At 33.9% G+C, this 14629-nt stretch overlaps 1 protein-coding gene across 1 annotated transcript in view; it reads left to right on the top strand.

Annotated features, from left to right (window-relative positions):
- Positions 1–14629, top strand: part of LOC149575992 (uncharacterized) — a 77527-nt gene that overhangs the window by 35887 nt on the left and 27011 nt on the right. The gene's annotated exons all lie outside the window — the stretch shown is intronic.

Below are 14629 nucleotides of genomic sequence, written 5' to 3'. Positions count from 1 at the left end.
TATGATCATTTTCTATGTTATAGCAAAGTCTAACCTCTTTTATATAGTTAAGTCTATAATTGAGATATTCAGATATTTTAAATAATCATTTATTTGATATGTGAATATAGCATAGACTATATTGTTTGTATACATATTTGGCTAAATTCATCTATGTGATTATATTTTTATGATTTGTGGGTAGTGGAAATCCACGGTTTGAATCTTCTCGACTCAAGAATGGAGTACTTGGTGAACTTAATGTCCGGATACTAGCACTTGGAGCACTTGGTGAATATAATGTATTTGATATTCGGATACCAGTGTAGGTGACATCATGGATTTGATATCCGATTTAGTACTTGGTGGACATAATGTTAGGATACCAGCACGGGTGACATCATGGATTTGATGTCCGATTTAGTACTTGGTGGACTTAATGTCCAGATACCAGTACGGGTGACATCATGAATTTTATGTCAAATTTAGTACTCTCAAACCAGAACCAAAATGAGTGATTTATCTAAATCAGAACCATCAATATTTCAAATGCTATTTGGAAGGATGATATGACGGAAGAATACCAATCCTTTATTGAGAATGATGTTTGGGAAATTGTTCCAAGGCCTGAAAAAGAAATCTGTTGTTTCTTCTAAATGGATATTTAAAATCAAGCATGCTGCTGATGGTAGCTTTAAGTCATATTCATAGCCAGAGGATTCTCTTAGAAGGAGGGAATTGATTATGAAGAAACCTTTGCTCTGGTTACCAGATACACCTCTGTAAGAGCAGTCCTAGCTATTGTAGCATGAAAGGGATGGAAAGTACATTAGATAGATGTGAACACAACATTTCTAAATGGAAAGATTACAAAAGAGACTTATATCTTCTCCAATGGAGACTAATCTACACAAACTTAACGAAGCAACTAATGCAAATACTTTTGGAAGGATTGATATTTGCTATGCTGTTAATGCGTTAAGTCAGTTTATGTGTGAGCCAAAGGAGATCCACCTAGTTGCAGTCAAACACATTATAAAATACTTACAAGGTACTCTTAACTTTGGGCTCTAGTATGAGTTGGACTTACATGGGTATTGGTGCAGGAGCACCTAGTCTTAAAGATATTGGAGATGATCCCTAGAAATATTTTAATTATTTAATGTAAGTCCTTATGTTTTTATGTGCTATTCCATGTAATGGAATCAATGGTAATGCCTAAAGACAACAAATGTAAAGTTGTCAAGAAAGTGCAAAACTATAAGTTGTAATATTGCAAAAAGTGCAAAAAGGGTTAAGAGAGTGTAAAAAGTTGGTTGGGAAGTTGTAAACCACCAGTGAGCCTATAAAAACTTATGTATGGTTGAACCAAATCATAATGGAAGAAAATATTTACATTTGAAACAAATTTGGAGTGATTCTAAGTTGTTTTGATTGGTTTCTCAGTTTTGTGTTGGTTCCAAGTCTTGTACGACCATTTATAGATTGGAAACCATGAATAATCTGTATATTTGGTTAGTATGATTAATAACCTTCCTTTTGGTTTTGGTTTGGAGTGATTATGTGGAGAAATGAATAAGTTATGAGCATTTTGGTAAAAGTGCTTGTTTGCAGATTTGGGATTCCATGACAGCAGTCATGTTGCAGCACTTGGTACTGACACATATGGAAGAGTTATGACCTCTAAATGGATTCATTGGAAAGATATATGAATCTAGTTTCATTTCCATTTGGTTTGAGTCATTTTCATTGAGATTTGTGGAAATTATACGTTTCTTAGTGAAAACTAGTTTTTTAATATCTTCTATGGAGTTGTAGGCATAGATTTGCATGCATGTAACGATTTATGGATTGGAAGATTCAATGATTTATCTATTTGGAAACTAGACTCAATAATTCTAATTATAAAATTGGTTTGGGATCATTTAGTTCTTTATTGTGAAAGATATTGGATGCCCTAGGCAAGGTTATTGATTTATGATAGTAAAAATGGGTCTCGGTGCAGAGACCATAACTTGTAATTTGTTTATTGGATTGGTCTTAGAGTTGGATATGTTTTAGAGGGGCTAATTTGGAACTACTCCTACAAATGGTTTTGCAAGAAAAGTTCAAAAAGAAAAGTTATGAATAATATATTCTTGAATAGAAATCAGACAATGTAAATGGTAAAGTATTGGTAAACTTTTATTGGAAAGTGTTGTGTTTTGCCTCATAAGATGTCTCTAAGCATGTAATTTATTTCATGGATTTTGAAGGGATTAGAATGTATCCCATTCATTGGTTTCTTTGTAGGATTCTCTGCATCAAGTGGTATTAGAGCGAGAAGCTCTTGAGAGTGCGAGGATTCGCACTAGGACCTAACCATATGTTGGGTTTATTCCAGATTCTACCACAAATGTCTATCACGAGGGTCATGCGAAATGATCCAGGGCCAGTGATTGGTCTTGTGTGTTGGCGACAATCTTGGGGAGAGAGGCATGATAGAACTCCCAAGTGAGGGACAGATGCGGCATGGATGAGTGGATTGTGCAATAGCTGAAGCATCATTAAAGGAAACCATCATAAAATCCATGGATAGGAGTCACAACTGAAAGAGATATAAAAAGTAGAGGAGGCATCAATCCAGTGAAGACAAAGAGGCAACAAATTGGTTTACAAATTCTCCCTAGAGCATTTCCATGGGACATGGAAAATTTTCAAGCTCGAGGGTATGGTGCAGGAGCACCTAGTCTTAAAGATGTTGGAGATGATCCCTAGAAATATTTTAATTATTTAATGTAATTTCATATGTTTTTATGTGATATTCGATGTAATGGAATCAATGGTAATGCCTAAAGGCAATAAATGTAAAGTTGTCAAGAAAGTGCAAAATTGTAAGTTGTAATATTGCAAAAAGGGCAAAATTGTAAGTTGTAATATTGCAAAAAGTGCAAAAAGGGTTAAGGGAATGTAAAAAGTTGGTTGGGGAGTTGTAAACCACCAATGAGCCTATAAAAACTTATGTATGGTCGAACTAAATCATAATGGAAGGAAATATTTACATTTGAAACAAATTTGGAGTGATTCTAAGTTGTTGTTTTGATTGGTTTTTTAGTTTTGTGTTGGTTCCAGGTCTTGTACGACCATGTACAGACTGAAAACCATGTATAATCTGTATATTTGGTTAGTATGATTGATAACCTTCCTTTTGGTTTTGGTTTGGAGTGATTATGTGGAAAAATGAATAAGTTATGAGCATTTTGGTAAAAGTGCTTGTTTGCAGATTTGGGATTCCTTGACAGCAGTCATGTTGCAACACTTGGTACTGACACATATGGAAGAGTTACGACCTCTAAATGGATTCATTAGAAAGATATATGAATCTAGTTTTACATCCATTTGGTTTGAGTTGTTTTCATTGAGATTTGTGAAAGTTATACATTTCTTAGTGAAAACTGGTTTTTTAATATCTTCTATGGAGTTGTAGGCATAGATTTGCATGCATGTAACAATTTATGGATTGGAAGATTCAATGACTTATCTATTTGGAAACTAGTCAATAATTCTTATTATAAAATTGGTTTGGGATCATTTGGTTTTTTATTGTGAAAGATATTGGATGCCCTAGGTAGGGTTACAAGTTTTGTTACTGATTTATTACGGTAAAAATGGGTCTCAGTATAGAGACCATAACTTGTAATTTGTTTATTGGATTGGTCTCAGAGTTGGATATGTTTTAGAGGGGCTAATTTGGAACTATTCCTACAAATGGTTTTGCAAGAAAAGTTCAGAAACAAAAGTTATGAATAATATATTCTTGAATAGAAATCAGACAATATAAATGGTGAAGTATTGGTAAAATTTTATTGGAAAGTGTTGTGTTTTGCCCATGAGATGTCTCTAAGCATGTAATTTATTTCATGGATTTTGAAGGGATTAAAATGTATCCCATTCATTGGTTTTTTTATAGGATTCGTTGCATCAAGTACACAAACTTAGATTGGGCTGGAAGTGTTACTGATAGGAAAAAACACTTCAGGATGCTGTTTCAGGTTAGGCTTAGCAATGATATCTTGGATATGTAGAAAGTAGGTATTAGTAGCACAGAGTTCCACAGAAGCGGAATACATTGCCGCAACAATGGGCTCTCGGGAGGCAGTTTGGCTTAGAAAGTTACTTGTGGGATTAAATGGTCAACCTGTGAATCCTACTATTATTCGTTATGATAATCAGAGTTCCATCAAGCTTTTTGTGAATCTAGTTTTTCATGACAGGTCCAAGCATATTGAAATTCTTTACCATTATGTAAGAGATATGGTAGATAGGAATACTGTAAAATTAGAACACATTTGCATTGCAGATCAGACAACATATATTCTTACCAAACCTCTCTCTTGAGTGAAGATAGATCATTTCAGGAAAAGACTTGGTATGGTTGAATTGTACTTCATTTGTATTCTTTAAATTATTATTAAAATAATTTTTATTGTCAAGCTATTGATTGTTATGGGCTCCACCATTTGTATTCATTATCTAAGAGGTGACGATCTCTGAGATAATGAATACTTAGATAAAAGACATTATGAGAGATGACGATCTCTTAGATAATGTGCTAAACAGTAGAGATCTACTGTTAGATATAGATGAGTTCAAGATTACATTGTGATGTAGACATTGTTATGCCTATGACTCACAATTTGGATAAAGGAAGAATTTTATTATTCTCCAGAGTTTATCATGTGTTTTGGTAGATCTTAACTCAGGACCATGTTGTGATATAGGAATGCCAATACCTATGAGTCACAACTTGGATAAATGAAGAATTTAAGTATTCTCCAGATCTTATCCTGTATATTGTATTTTTTGCAATACTGTTATCACTAGTATAAGTGATATATCATATCACAGGTATAGTAATATGACATAGTATCATTTGTTCAATGATACCACATGCTAAGAAGATTCAAATAGATATAGAGTTTCATTCTATGCTTATTCATCATAATTGATGATGCTAGATATGTTATCTCTCAGTATGATTATCAAGTTAAGAGGGAGTGTTAAAACTGTAACTTCGATTGTCATGCTGATCTGATTGTACAAATCACACAGATTTGATCTAGCATTAAATATATATATCTTCCTTTATAGGCATTATCGACGTCTCTTTAGAGATAGTGGTTATTAAGGATAACCTTAACTAAAGTTAGTTAATGTCTTTACAAATCATATTCTTCATTGAGCACCGATTATGGGAGTTGACCTGCCTCACAATAGGTGTATCATAGTCATGCACTAGGCCTTGCTTAGGAATAATATATTCAAACTAAGGACTATTTCTCCCATTATGAGGTGCATGTATACTTGAAATGATCGGCACAGTATGTGCACTAGGTCTTTTAATGAGTCACTAAGCTTATGCTACAAGAAAGTAAAAATGCAAGGAAAAGAACTTACACTATTGCTGCAGGAAACTAACACACTTAACTCTATGAATACTGGAAATACAATGAAAAGATAACAAATATTCCAACTTGGCTCATCCACTAAAATTGTTCTCACATATACTGCAGGAACATTCATGAAGTATGATGCTACAAGAAGGAACTCACAACTTCTAACTAAGATACTATGAATGCTTGGAAATAAATCTATTCTATCCTAATCTAATCCACCTTCCAAGTGGGCCCCTTTGGTCGGCTTCTCTAAACTATTAATACAAGATAAAAGCCGAAAACTATTTCATTCAATTTAGAAATTTATTACATTACAAAGAACTGTAAAAACACAACTATAAAAGTTAACAGTTTGTTCTCAGAAACTATTTCTTCTAACTGGTTCTAAAACTTAACACACTTGGGACGATTCCTATATATATAGGAAATCACCATTTATTCCATAACAGAAAAGTAAATGACTTAGCTTAAAATCCGCAAGAGAGAAAATAGGAAGATAACAACTGAAGGCGGGAAGAAGGAATAACGGCTTAAGGCGGGAATAATAAAGTCTGAACATCCGCTCGCCATAGAGTAAATGCAGAGAAGGTAATAAGTCTTCATAGTTCCTCCTTACTCGCTGCCGTGTTTTCTGGAACCGTTACAACTTCCTCCACCAAGGTTGCTCCTTGGCGTTTTCTTCTCCTTAAATGCTATTGATGCTTAGCTTTTGAATTCTTCCAATCATCTTTCAGTCTTCATTAACCAGTCAGTTATAACACAAAACATGTTTGCAAATAAACATTTATCAAATTAAATTCAAATATAAGAACGCACATTTTGATAACTATATGAAATACTGCATACTATATATAATATTAGCAAAAGATGGCATAGTTTCTACCCCATAGGTTTATCATAGGTTCAGTAAACATAAGTCCACAAATGTTTTAACAAAGATAAACAGAGTATCAACAAAGTATCTTAAACATCATAAAATAAAGGCAAATTTTGGTCTCATCAGGAGTTATATTATAGGGCCAACCTAGATAGGGTCATGTCCTTTCAAGGGACATGCCCTTTGGTTACCTTATATATATGAGATAGAAATGTGGATAATGAACACACAAGTACAAAGAAGTCTATTCATTACCATTCTCTGCCTCATTCGAATTAGTAGCAGAAAATATTTTATTGGAGAATTATTATATCAGCAAGAAGGATTAATACTCATCTGCAATTTATCAAGACCATTTCCAGCACTATATAGGTTATACATCAGTCTGATTTACAAGCAGAATTTGCAGAAACTCTACATGCACTCTCTCTACAATGTCGCGTAAGGTGTTGGTGCTGAAGTATTAGCTGTTAAACTTTGATCAGATTTAGAGGTGGTTATATTTTTATTTTTATATATATACTTTAATCACAATATCACTTAAAATTCTATCCATAATATATATATATATATATTATAAAATTATGAATATATATAGTCTTTGGAACTCTTAATATTAATGTCAATGATAATATATATTTACACTATGAAATGATGACAACACAGATCAGATCTGTATACATATTTCTGCTTAATATATCTTTGAATACATAATATTAGTATATACTAACAAGTATTGATGATCACTGCTGAGACCTGTTCGGCACTGTAGTTTTTCTATGCTTCACAATTCATAATGATCGATGATATATATCTGAAGAGAGAGATGTGTCTACAAAGAGGTATGTCCCTGTGTAGACATAGTCCACGTAGTGACATGACTCTTTGGAGGCATGTCAGACACAATGTAATACCAATAATATCATACTTAATCGATACTCATATCAATTCACATTGTGATACTAATAATATAGTGTGCTATTTTGATAGCACAATATATTACAGATGTCATCAGCAATCATATCGATATTTGCATAATTATCAACAACGTAATTGTATTAATAATAATTTATATTAATGATTTTAACAGCATTATTAATATAAATGGTATTGACAACATGATTAATATTATAAATAGTTATCTCAATAATAACCATGTATATATATATATATATATATATATATTAACAATATGATACATAACATGTGTATATACACACATGATTGCGATCATACAATTTAATCATGTATAATAAGCAATAATCATAGTAGAATACATCAGAAGGATAGAGATCAAATGCTCAAGGCTGATAGGCCACTTATGCATTTGATTTCATCAATAGGAGTAATCTGATCGAAGCTACAATTCATTAACACTCCCTCTTAGCTAGGGAGGATGATTACTATCCTTGTGTATATCCCATAGATCATATAGTGTGTGGGGAAATATCACCTCAATGTGATATCATAAATTATGGCATATCCACGGATATCAAGTCTAATGATATGCACCATAAATGATGTCAGCTCATGATGTCATTAGGAGTAATGGCATGTTCATGAACATCAAGTCAAATGATATTTACCATACTCATATCTTCTCAAGTATGTGCACAAGCGTCAAGTCACATGATGCCTGCCAAAGAAGATATCTGCTCATGGCTTATCCACGGATATTAAGTGGCATAATATCCACTGTGAAATATCTCAGTAATATAACTCATTGAGGTTACAAACCACTCAGTTAATATTATGAAGGAGATATGAACTATCATTTCATGTCCACATATATCAATCCACATGATATCCATCATGATATTAGGTTAAACTATAGTAAAGTTGTCACCTTACAATAGTAATCAAAGATTAGTATACATTTAGAAAGATCGTCACCTTTCAAGAGGTCTACCAGACTCCTTAAGACATGTAATTAGACACAACAAAAAGAGTTTACATGTCAAACATCTTTTCAAATATATTAGTACAATAAATTTGTTGAGACTTAATCTCAAATAAAATTACATTTCTACCATAACAAGTTCACCTCTAAAGTGTTTCATCTTTGTTTTGGAGAGAGGCTTGGTTATAATTTTTGTAGTTTGTTCATTTGTATTAATACATCTTGATTGGATATTTTTCCCTCCACCATGTCTGTAACATAATGGTAAGGTATCTCAATGTGCTCCGATCTATCATGAAATATTGGATTTACTGAAAGATATATACAACTTTGGTTATTACAGTGAATAATTGTGGAATTCATGGTTTGACCAAACAAACCTACCAACAATTTTCTCAACCGAACAACTTCTCGAGCTCCCATGGATGCTGCAATGCCCTTGGCCTCTGTGGAACTATGTGCAACTGAAGGTTGCTTTCTGCTGAACCAGGATATCATGGCTGATCCCAATTTGAAGCAACATGTTGAAGTACTTTTAGAATCAACAACACTCCAATCAATCTAAGTCTGTGTATCCATGTAGAATTAGATCTACATTATCATGTTTTAATCCATATGCAATTGTGCCATGTAGGTATCTCAAAACATGTTTTTTTGCAACTAAATTTAATTGTGTCGGTTCACAGATAAACTGGCTGAGTGCATTTGTTGCATAACAAATATCTAGTTCGGTGTTGACCAAGTACATCAAGGACCCAATCACTTGCCGGTAGAGAGTAGAGTCTGCTAACTTTGAGTCCGCAATTTCTTCTTTTAACTTACGTAAATTTGTCTCCATAGATGTAGACTTAGGTTTGCAGTCCATTATCCCAAACCTTTTCAAGATATCAATAGTATATTTTCCTTGATTTAGGATAATACCATTATCCTGTTGCCATACTTCTAAACCAAGGAAGTAGTGAAGGAGACCCAAGTCCTTCATGTCAAATTTAGATGCAAGATCTTGTGTACACTTGGTGATGAGATTATCTTCTGCTGTGATCAACAAATCGTCAACATAAAGAATGAGAATTAATATATCACAATTTATTACTTTGAAGTAAAGGTTAGGATCTACATCATTCTTCGAGAACACTAGTTTGGAGAGGTAATTGCCTATCCTCTCATACTAGGCTCAGGGAGCTTGTTTAAGACCATATAGAGGCTTCTTCAATTTGCAAACATGAGAAGCATCATCATGAACCACAAATCCCTTAGGTTGTTCTAGGTATACTTCCTCTTCTATAATGCCATTAAGAAAAACAGTTTTCACATCCATTTGGTGAATCTTCCATCCTTTTGATGTAGTGATAGCAATCATGACCCAAATGAAGGTGTAACAAACAACTGGACCAAATGTCTCTTCATAATCAATTCCTTCCTTTTGTGGGAACCCTTTGACAACAACCTTTGCTTTACATTTTTCAATGCCCCATCTACTGCATGTTTGACTTTGGAGAGCCATTTGGATGAGACAACTGATTTGTATTTAGGTCTAGGTACAATGTCCCAGACATCATTCTTGAGTATGGATTGATATTCTTTTGTCATGACATCTTTCCAAACTTGATGTTGGAGTGCTTCCTCAACACTAGAATGTTCATATTTGATGATTTTACTCATAACAACAACATAGATGGAGTGTCTATTCGGTCTCTTAATTCTCTGAAGGTTCCTTTTGGAGCTGCATAATTCTTTGCTTCTTCAATCATTTGCCTTGCTCAAACAGGTCTTTTATGACGCACAACATAATTTCTAGGCTCAATAGCAGACTTCATAGATTTATTGAGATTATTGTCTTCTATGGGTACATGTGTCTCCCTTTAAATCTCAGGAGCATGGCCCTCTTCCATATTTTGAGGAGACTCATCGTTTATTTCCTTAATGTCTTTTGATATTTTGAATGCAATGTCCTCTTCAAAAGTTACATCCTTGCTAAGTTCAATTAATTTATATCCTATAGGCTTTGGATGATTCACTGTAGCCAACAAATATTCCCTTCCCTTTCTAAGGGTTCTAGTTTAGACATTTTCTCTTTAGGAATGTGAACATAAACAAGACAACAAAATATTCTAAAATGACTTATGTTAGGCTTTATCTCTGTAAATCTTCTTCAGGGGTTTTGTTATCTAGGAGAGAATAAGGACATCTATTTTTAATGTAAACAATTGTACTAGAGACTTCAACCTAGAATGAGGTCTGTAGGTTTCGATCATGCATTATATCTTTAACTGGTAATACTATAGTCCTACTTTGCCTTTCAACTACCCCATTTTGTTGAGGGTTGTAAGGAAGAGTGTATGCTCTCTTAATCCCAGTATTATTACAAAATTCTTTAAAGTTATTAGAAATGCATTCCCCCATTTATCTGAGCATAGGGGTTTGATATTTTTGCTTGACATGTTCTCAACTAGAGCCTTGAATTTCTTAAATCTCATTAAGATTTCATTAGACTCCTGAAACTTTGAGAAATATATCCATGTTTTCCTAGAGTAGTCACCAACAAAAATAACATAGTACAAATTCCCACTAGGGAGGTTATTGTCATAGGTCCACATAAATATGTGTGAATGAGTTCTAGTACATTTTAAAATTCACTCTCACTACGATGAAAAATACCCTTTGTGTTCTTTCCTAGGGCACAACCTTTGCATATTCCTTCATTTTCTTGTTCTTTCCTAGGGCTTGCAAAGGAGAGAGGTGCAAAGTTTGTATAGGCATCCTTCTCGAATTCCTATGGTGTAAGCCTTCTTTATATTTGAGTTCTTAGGTCTTGCTGGAACTTTACCTTCCATGAAAGTGATTCAATATCCTTTGTCTTTGAGTGCTGAAATGGAAACTTGATTGCGCTTGATGCTCGACACAAACAATACACTTGTAAGATGAAGGCAGATGCTAAATTTTAGTTGAATGGTGTAGGTTCCAATCCGTTTCACAGGGTAGTTGGAATCATCTCCAATGTTCACTTTCTCATTTGAATTTTCTTCTAGACTATCAAGTTGTTCTTTGAATCCTATTACATGTCGAGATGCTCCAATGTTTATGAGTCGAGTATTTTGGCCGGTGGATATTTGGTTGATAGGGCTAACTAGAATACAAGTCTTTATGAATCCTTATCTGAACTCATTTGGTAACTTCTGCTAACGAGGCTTGAGGTTTGGGCCTGTTTGCAAATCACACCTAAAGCATTGCACTTTAGACACGTCTCCTTTTGAATGAGTGTTCTCCACGAGAGTCCTTTCATTTCTTTTATTTGAAGTTTCCTTTCTTCCATTTTTTGTGAGAATTTATATTTAATACTTGGATCCCTTCATTAGAGGTGTTTACCCCAATTCCTCTGGTGATTAGCCTCGACTCTTCTTGAATGCAATCGGTCTTCAATCAATCAAACATAAGAAATTTAGATTGAGCGCTTGTCCCTTGGGTAAAAGCTTCCCAAGATGTAGGTAGTCCAATGAGAGCCATCATCTTTAATTCCTTACTATCAATTAGGTGACCAATTGTGGATAGCTGATCTCTTAACTCCATTATCCTCATGAAGTAAGAAATGATGATTTCCCCTTTGTTCATCTTGAAATTTGCAGCTCATTCAAATCTGCCCTCAAATCCAACGCTATTCACTAGTTTTTCTTAGTGCAAATTTAGTGCAAATTTAGAGAGCTTTAATGGTGGTTAGATTTCCTCTTTTTTTAATCTGATTGGATCTTCCTTATGCTAGCTCTGATACCATGTTAAAGTTTTGATCAGATTTAGAGGTGGTTGTATTTTATTTTTTCTATATTTACTTTGATTACAATATCGCTAAAATTTTCTCTATATATAAATATTATAGAAATATGAATTTATATAGTCTTCAAAACTCTTAATATTAATGTCAATGATAATATATATTTTCACTTAGAAATGATGATAATACAGATCAGATCTGTATATATATTTCTGCATGATATATCTTTGAATATATAATAATAGTATATATTAACAAGTATTGGTGATCACTGCTGAGACTTGTTTGGAACTGTAGTTTCTCTGTGCTTCCCAATTCATAATGATCGATGATATATATCTCAAGAGAGAGACGTGTCTACGAAGAGGCATGCTGACATGACTCTTTGGAGGCATGTCCGATCACAATGTAATACCAATAACTATCATGTTTATGTTGGCAATTTGGCTAAGAGAAGAATATGAAGATGCATTTGGGTTGTCCTTTATGGCAACATATTACTTGTATGAAGTCGACATATTATGAAGGTAGAGTTTTATGTTGAAGACTTAGAAAATTGTCTTAGTATCACAGAGTTAAACTGTTAGCACCGATATAGTTTTGGCTTGTGAAGATGACAAACAACGAGTTGGCACATGCGCAATACCTGGTGAAAGTACAGAATGTCATGATATTGTACGTGAGTGCGCGATTCATTATGAGCAATACAAACAAAGTTATTGATGATTTAGTGATAACAAGTATGCACAAGCGAACACAACAGAGTTAAGAGAAGAGGTAGTTGATGTTAAGGAATTGCTTTGTTAAACAAAACAATTACTCTACTAATTAGGGGCGACATCTTAGATGTTAACCCTAAGTGAGCAAAGGTCAATTTTGCATTTTGGGACATGTGTGAAGACATGAAGGCTGACAAAACATAAGAACTTGATATAAAGGAAAGATCCTTAGATGTGAAGTTGTGTGATGTTGATGACATTGAAATGCTATTATTTTGTGATGCGAATTTGATGTTGAGAGCAGTAAGAGGCAATATATGCGAAGATAGTACAGTAAGCTACAAAGGTCAAATTAGATATTGAAGATATCAACATTGGCAAGAGGGTTTTGTATCTATACCTTTTGTGTACATAACTTTATTGTATATTGCATGTTTGGGCAATGGGCTCATCTTGCATATTTTTGTATTGTATTATAACAACTCCTAACAAGGTTGAGGCATCTAACAAGGTCCAGTCCTCTAACAAGGACTGAGACACTATATGGATGTATTAGACTCCTAACAAGGTCAATATCTTTCACAAGATACTCTTGATTAGTGGATCATTTTGTGGGTACCATACCCATCGGGGTTTTCCTTTGGCCAGGTTTTCCCTAGTTAACAAAGAATGGTGTTATGAGGTGAATTGTGTTACTGTTATGTTTATTTTTCAGTTTATTGACATGTGCATGTTTTAAGGTTATAAAAGACATTCATAGTTGGGAAAAAGTTTGTGAAATATTGATTCAGCTCTTCCCCCCTCTCAGTATTTCCTATTTCAAAACTTTGTTGAAGGATGATGACAAGAAGATTGAATTAGATTCAAGCTCTGAGAATGTAGATCTGAAATCCAAGCTTACAAAGATAACATCTAAACTTGAGACTACAAAGTTGGAATATTCAGAACTTGAGAAGTACAATACCATTGTGAAATGAGAGCTTACACAAACAAAGAAATATCTTGAGAAATTGTATTCAAACACTAAGAAGCTTGATGAGCAAATCATGGCACAAAGACCGTATGATGCGACTGGTCTTGGATACTATGAAGGAGAATCATCAAAGAAATGTGAAGTTACCGAGGAACCAGATCTTGAGATCCAACAACCTGAACCACAACAAGAAGATCCGAACAAGGTTGAGTCAAATCAATCTGAAGATGTACCTAAGCAATCTGAATCGCCTAGAAGTAAAGAGGCAATTTATTGGAAGATGTTATACATGCAAAGAAGTTGGTCATATGAAGGGCTGTACAAGTAAGTATACTAACTTAATTTTTGGTTATTATTATAATTGTTATGCTTATGGACATAGTGCTAGTGAATGTAGGAAACCTAGATTTAATAACATGTATCAAGGTACTAACCCTACAACTAGTAGACCTATTGAAGTGAATAATGTTATAAGAAATTAAGTTACGTGTTATAAGTGCAACAACTTTGGACATATTGCTAGAGATTGCAGATTACAGATCATTCAATTAGGACCTAGATATGGAAACAATGTGATGGCATGTCATATTTGTAACAACATGGAAAATACAGCAAGATTTTGTAGGATGAACAACATGAGAATGCCAAGCAACATGAGGAATAACATAAGAACACCAAACTTTAGAAGGAATATGAACCATGCCAGAAGAAATGAGAATAGTAGTGACAGTCAGAAAGAAAATGCTATGCTCTACGGAGTTTCCAGGATGGGGATGTGTTTTCGGTATGGGTACGGGTCGAAGCCAAAATTTAGGGGATAGGACTTCAAGGGATGACGATTAAAAACATAAGGTATTTTTTTATATATAGAGACAATTCAAATATGCGTATCTTAACATTGATAAACAATTCACCATAGACATTTTAGAAGATCAATACATGGAATATTATCAAATGAAAAATACTAAGTACTTCCATTA

Source organism: Cupressus sempervirens, chromosome 1 (assembly GCF_028749045.1).
Source record: "Cupressus sempervirens isolate cs-2001-9-10 chromosome 1, ASM2874904v1, whole genome shotgun sequence".
Classification (NCBI taxonomy): Eukaryota; Viridiplantae; Streptophyta; class Pinopsida; order Cupressales; family Cupressaceae; genus Cupressus; species Cupressus sempervirens.
The sequence above is the reverse complement of the archived record's forward strand: the minus strand, read 5'-3'. Positions and strand labels throughout refer to the sequence as shown.